The sequence below is a fragment of the Sinocyclocheilus grahami genome, unplaced genomic scaffold, assembly GCF_001515645.1.
Source record: "Sinocyclocheilus grahami isolate Dianchi unplaced genomic scaffold, SAMN03320097.WGS_v1.1 scaffold43.1, whole genome shotgun sequence".
In the NCBI taxonomy this organism is placed as follows: domain Eukaryota; kingdom Metazoa; phylum Chordata; class Actinopteri; order Cypriniformes; family Cyprinidae; genus Sinocyclocheilus; species Sinocyclocheilus grahami.
The window spans coordinates 952,873-959,459 of NW_015505222.1; positions in this window are offsets into that span (position 1 = coordinate 952,873).

The window sequence follows — 6,587 nt, forward strand, 5'->3', positions numbered from 1 at the left end:
GTATATATATATATATAGATATATATATATATATATATATATATATATATATATATATATATATATATATATATATATAAATTTTTTCCTAAAAGAGAAGATGTGACCAAACTCAGATCAGAAAGGTGAACATGCTCCTCACAATGGCCACTGTGTTCTTCCTGAACCCTGGAAAACTGTTGTTTCCAAGGAAACGCTTTCCTCGGCTTCTCCCCCTCGGGTCACTACATCCCCTCGGACACCAAACTCATAACTTTCTTTGACTCCAGGAGGGATCTTCAGTCCCAGAGGACACACAGTCACCATCCAGCACTCCTAAAACTTATCTCACATTCACCACTGCATTTAATTTCCCCGAGTTAATCCCAATAATAGATCCATTTTTGTGTCTGCGCCTCGTTCCTCCCAGCACAAAGTGTTATGCGCTTCCACATATATTCAAGATGGGCTGTGCAAGGTTTGAATAATAAATAATAATAGTAAATAGTAGTAATACCAAGCTATCTCATACTGTATGTCTCAGAACCGATTGTGTTGCAACAAGTTCAGATGTTTGTAGGTGCAAATTAGGGAAAGTATCGGAGAATAGCAACTTCATTCCAATGAAGAAAGAATGTCATACAATCAGTAAATACTGAACACAATATTTATTTCTACTGACCACTCAAATCTATGCATGAAAAGCTGCAATCATAGGCAAATGATTTTTCTGGTCTTATTTTCTTTTTGAGAAAATAATGACAGGCATTTGGTGGGGGTTAATTAATTCCTTTAATTAACCAACACATAATTCTGAATATATGTTAACGCTTTTGTATTAAGGTTATATGCATTTTTCCTGCCAGACTATCACTTTTCCTGGTTTGGTTAGGGCAGGCTGACATTATATTGACAGTATTTTATCCTGAGCTCATTCTTCTATAAATGTAATTTCTTGGATAGCTAAATTTTCCCCAGAATATTAAATTCCTCATATATATGGCAGCGAACTTTATAATGCCATTTACAACTCTGAAAGCTGAAATTTTGTTAGGCCTTTTCAGATTACAGTCATATTGCAGGTGAGCAATGAAAATGACAGAAGCAGCCAATCAGAGTCCATCATGTCAGTCCAGATCTTGCCTGATTGGCTGAGTGGGAGCAGAAGAACAGATACAGGATGTGAATACATCATAGGCTCATATTAATTATGCTGATGTTGTTCCACTACCATTCGTGAGTGTCCAATCACATTACAGCATTAATATTAATGAGCCATGCATGCTTTAACCCTAGAAGAGTTCAAAGGTAGGATGATCTCAAAGGAGTTTCTCAGTCAACACACAACAAAGCATCTGTATTTGAAAGCTGATATAAACAGCACATAAAGGCCTAGATGGACAATTTCCCTTGAGATACAGGTATGTGACCCCCATCTCACCCCTGGCTTTTTGATTCATGTATATATACATTTATTTCTGACAGTAAACCAGGAGCGTGTGAAAGCATTAACGTTACTGAAACAAGAAAAGATTCCTGAGCGGGATGACAGCATGAGGATTTGACTCAGCACATGTGAACTAATTTCTCCCTGTTCTCTATTCCTTATGCAAATAGATGTGGAATGAATGAGCTTGGCCTGCAGTGTGAATTGAAACCAGTCTGGTTGCTTCTCGTTAAGATAACAGATAGCGTGACTCTCTCTGTGCCACGCTGAACTTGTTTTATAGGATTTTCTTACAGGAGAGCCACAGCAGGCCGTTAAGTGATGCCGTTCCACATATGTCTCTCCAGGGGACACTGCTGTAGAACGGCTCAGAGCTCAGAGACGTGAAGATGCCAGTGTGAGAGATGAAGAGAAGTGGAGTGCATATAGCTCACATCATTAAGTATGTCATTAAGTAACACCATCCCCTTTGATTGCCACTGTGGGTTTTCAGATTGCTTAAAACCACCCCACTGAGACATCATATTTTGCTTTAGGAGGAGGTAAGTCCTTTTTAACCCTGTAAAGCCTACTGTATCCTATCTGATGCTTGAATTTCTAAGGTCTCTAAATGATCAACGTGCATATAGCTCACATCATTAAGTATGTCATTAAGTAACACCATCCCCTTTGATTGCCACTGTGGGTTTTCAGATTGCTTAAAACCACCCCACTGAGACATCATATTTTGCTTTAGGAGGAGGTAAGTCCTTTTTAACCCTGTAAAGCCTACTGTATCCTATCTGATGCTTGAATTTCTAAGGTCTCTAAATGATCAACATGATCAAAAACTTTGCGGAAAAATCTACTACGTGCCTTCTGTCGTCTGATTGATAGTTCATACAAGTTAAAAACGTTTAGTATAATTGTAAAAATAGGTTGTGGTTCACGTGTCGTTTTGCTGTGAAATCTTTAATATTTTATAACATAAACTAACTTTTATGCTGTTATTAATATTTCTATAAGATGAACATTTACTGGACTGCTATACGTTTACTGGTCCATACATATATAATTTTACATGTTAATAAAATATGATTCATCAGGTTTTGAGTTCATCTCGTCTCAATCGTCATTGTATTGCACTGTATTTTATTATTTGCTTTTTACAATAAAAATGGCAGAGCTTTGTTCATAAAACTAAGCATTTAAATGTCATCTTACTTATTATTGGGAGATATAGTGACATCTATATACATTTTATGTAAGCAGAGTGTTAACTGTAAAAAAATAAAAATAAATTGATTTAAAATTTCACATTTCTTTTTGCCAATATAAGGGAACATCTGCAACCAGATTTGCATATTTTTGCATCGTTTGGCCCTGGTGTTTTTTTTCTTCCCTTATGTAAATAAGCTTCATATTTACACCATACAAGCCTGATATATAAAATGTGATACAAGGCAATAAAACAAATAATATATATTCCCTAAAGGTTCAATAAACTGTTCAATTTAACAAAACTTGATTATTTCTGACTATTATTTAATTTTTATTGGAAATTAGATTTATCGCATCAGTTTTCTTTAAAGGAGAAAAATTATGCCCCTTTTTACAATATGTAATATAAGTCTCTGGTGTCCCCAGAATGTGTCTGTGAAGTTTCAGCTCAAAATACTCCACAGATCATTTATTATATCATTTTGAAAATGCCTATTTTGAGTGGAAGCAGAAACAGCTGTTTTTCGGCCCGTCTCTTTAAATGCAAATTAGCTGCTGCTCCCCGCCCCCTTTTCCAGAATAGAGCTGTCCCATTACAGCTCGGACCTGCTAAAACATCTGTTTTGGTTCTGATGATCATGTTTATCGCACTGAAATCATGCCTTTTAAACCATATGAGTTTAAACTTCTGATATACATTTTTCTGAGCGCACACATTCGAAGCACACGCACAGAAAGCGGCTGTCACAGCATGCGAGTACTAAACTAAGTTCTCATTCACACACAAGTTTACGTTAAAAACACACAAGTTACAAAAACAGTTGGTTATGTCTGTGAATGTAAACAGCTGGGAAATAAATCGCATGTTTGTTTTAGATCTGTGTGGCAGCAGCAATATACAGTAAATAAATCAATAAATGCACTGCTTTCTCGTCTTCTCTGAGGCTGGGACTCTAAACAGTGTTCTGTGCTCGTCTGTGCAGCCAAAGACAGAACAGTTAGCATGTTTTGCTCAAACTTTCTCCATGGCATTAGAGCTGGTTCACCGTTATCGCTTGCGAAAACACAATAAAGGCGTCGTGGGTGTAAACTTACAGATTAAGGGGCGGTAATATTATAATGAGATCACTTTGCCACGTCACCAAGGGAGCGAAATCAGACTCGCTCGTTTTCTCAGACGCTTGCAGAAAAAGGCTTCCCAAAACAAACTTACTAGGTTAATCTTCTTCACGTTTCCTTGGTTGGTAGATGCACCGGGGACCTGATTATAGCACTTAAAACCTGGAAAATCAGATTTTCATAATATGTCACCTTTAAAAACTGTTTGATTGGTGCTTCAACCATGGACACCTGTGAGAACTTTTTTTCAAAAAAATTTTTGTGTGGATGATAGAAGCTTCAACACACAAAAGGACCAGTTATTGCAGACGTTGTTTGCTCAGGATATTATTAAAATGCCCAACCAACTGAAATTGAGTGGAAATGATGAGGTTCAGTGTTCACACGTGATGCCTTCAACTTTTATAAAGGTAAGTTCTGGGATTTATTTACTTTGCGTAAGCCTAAACGCTTCCTAGCCTAAGCTTCACTCTTACTGTTAGCAAGATATTACATTCATTTATAGTTTGTCTTTTTTAAGCAGTTATCTCTGGAACCTCATGATGCTGTGATTGTGTTAATATGGTGTAAATTACAATACTGTCCCATACGAAAGCTCAGGCCAAAGAATCGCGTAAGTTGTGAGAAGTCTACAAGTATAGCCTAGGTGTTTTGTGTTGGGATGGTGGTCTGGTTTTGGTAAGTTGGCAAGTTACGTCAACGTCACTGATCGTGTGCAGCTTCATTTATCGTTAACAAATGGTTTGCAGGTTCTGTCAGGAAAAAGCAGGTCAGCTGACTGAACTCAGCATGGGTATTCTAGATAGAATCTTTAATAAATGGCCTAAAATATTGAAATATGAAATCTTTATGCTCATGTTGGCAGTTAAACAAAATACTGTACGTACTGTATTCTGTTTAATATGAATTATGGAGCACCATGTTGCATGCTCATTCCACCTCCAGTAACGTGACATTTACTGTAGGCCTGTGGATGAGAGTATTACCTTGAATAATGTATTTTTGAATCTGATTGTTTGAGTCATCAGATTTATGGTAATTCTTCTTCTGCTTATTGTTTATTTAATCACTCTTTTCCAACTTTCAATCAGATATAGGTCTGTATTCAAGCTCAACTGGATAATTCTTCCATTTGAGCCATTTTCATAAAGGCTTTTTATTCTGCTCAAGCTATGAGTCGGATTACTAATGGATTATCAGACTGCGTGTAAACAAGCTACTGAAATGGCAAAACCTGGAGTCATAAGATAGACAAAATGACTAAATCTCCTCACCTGTATGTATTTGATTTCAAAACATTGTTTTGAGTGCAGTGGTAGGCTGTATAAATCTCAATCTAAATCTGGAATTAGACCAAATATTCTGACCTCACCAAAGAACCGAGTTCTTAATTTGATAGCAGATGCTTGTCGATTTTTACAAATCTTTTTTTTAATCCATTTGATTAAGCATTCAAAGGCATCTGTTCTCACTTAGTTTAATACAAAGCTTACAGTAATATATCCAATGTCTTATTGTGTACACAGTTGCTAATTCAACCGCTAATTATGATCAACCGTTAAAATGATGTTTAGTTTGATCAAACATGACTAACAATGCTTGACAGTCTTCATAGATCCTTTTTATACCTTTGAGCATTCAAAAGGATCATTACATGCTTCAGATCTGCTGTTCACAAACGAACATTCAGCTGAGCATCAACTGTTGTTCTGGTTTGACTGGAGGGTGTGTGTTTGTTTCTGTGTTTCTGCCTGCTCAAAGAGCCATGTCACACAGCATTTACATGGCCTTTCATTCAGTTTGCATCTTTCAGGTGTGCGCCATGGATCAATGGAGGCTTTTTTCTTAATGAGCAGCTGCGAGTGCCTCAGATGCCCTTTAAAACAGCACATCTGCACGGCTGAGTGAAGAAACTGCGGCTTATTTCTCTCAGCCTGTGTGCATAAACGGCTCTTTCAGCGGCATCCGAGAATCGGGGCCCTGCTGGACGCTGATGCTGTAAAGTGAAGGGTAATTTGGGTAACGTTTACCACAACAAAAGCCAGGCTGTCAGAAATGATTTCAAGCTGATTCCAATTTCAGGAGACAACGTTACCTTCTGTATCAATTATCCACTTAAGTGTGAAACAAGATGTTACCTTGCCGAGTTCTGATGAAATTACATGGGAGATGTCAGCGTTACACTGGGTCACATCACATCAGGACCCTTGCACTGTAGTGAGATCGCTTTTTTTCCTGCTGGAATGTCTTTGCCTGGGTAATTTCATGCAGTAAGATGCTATCTCAGAAGAGGATTTTACACGCCATCTTTATTCTGGTACAGACGTTTTTACAGTCTTATATTCAGCTCCAATAGCAGAGAGATATGGCCTGTGTTTTGACATGCTGCATTGCATTGGCCTGCAATAGATTTTTAATGGTTGAGAATGGTATGGTTGGGCGGAATGACCAAAATCGTATATCACATATGAGCAATGGTGTATATCAGAATAGAGATGGTTTTGTTTGGAAATGCAATGAAAAGAAAAAGGTCTACACCAGTGGTTCCCAACCTTTTTCAACTCACGGCCCACACAACCAAACACATATGTTTCCGCGGCCCACTGCAAAAAAATTAACTGACCCCACTATTTGTTGGGTTAATAACGGAGTACTCAGAAGCTAGCTTGTTAACTATCTTTATTGAATGAACTGGCAATGAACAATAAATGCATTCAAAATATCAAATATGGCTTCGGCAGTTGATTGAGTCGGCAGCGACTTACAGAAAAGGAAATCCTCCTGTAATTCTCCGTTATGTACATAAGCAATGAGGTTGAAAAGGTTTGCTATATTGGTCGAT